We start from the raw sequence: 730 nt of genomic DNA, 5'->3' as shown, positions 1-730 counted from the left end.
TTCTGATTTTTTTAAAATACACTTTATGAATAAATTTGATTTTAAGATAGTCCTTCCTCTCAAGACTAAATGGAGGTGTAACCTGCACAAAATAAGAAACCCGTATTTTATTTTGGCGGGTCAAACTGACAGCACCCTTTAAGTTCCGGGTCACAGGTGACTCGGATCTCAATCGCTGTTGCTGCTGTCGCTGTGGCCAGCTGCTCGTCTCGGCGTCTTCTAAACGTATAGAAGAATACGGCTGGATCGAGGCTTACTAAAAGGGCCGAAGGATTAAATTGGGTGTTTCCTGCCGACCGCTCGACGGTCAGGTTTTTTTCCCCACCCCCTGTGTCACTTCAGGATGGCGAGCTACCGGATCACCGCAGCTTCGCGGTAGGATTTAAATGAACCAAGCTGTTTTTTCATTCTGGACCTATTTGCTCTGGATCATGGACAAAAAGGAAAAAAAAAACAATCAAATATTGACTGATGGACTATTGATCACTTTGGATTCATGAATGGACCAAAATAGAAACTCTTGGGTGACATCAGGGTTTATTTTGCTGAGTGCTTGTTTTTTTCCTTTTTGTGTTTTTGGTTATATTATAGAAAATCACTGTTATTATAAATATTATTGCATATCTTTATATATATATGAAAGAAAAAAACAAGTTGAATACAACAATTTAAACATACTTTTGTCTAATGGTATTTTATTCACACCCACGGGCTCCATAACCGAATCTAT

Source organism: Poecilia latipinna, unplaced genomic scaffold (genome assembly GCF_001443285.1).
Source record: "Poecilia latipinna isolate Pla-1442-1.1 unplaced genomic scaffold, P_latipinna-1.0 Scaffold32, whole genome shotgun sequence".
NCBI classification, from domain to species: Eukaryota; Metazoa; Chordata; class Actinopteri; order Cyprinodontiformes; family Poeciliidae; genus Poecilia; species Poecilia latipinna.
This window is presented reverse-complemented; position numbering follows the sequence as displayed.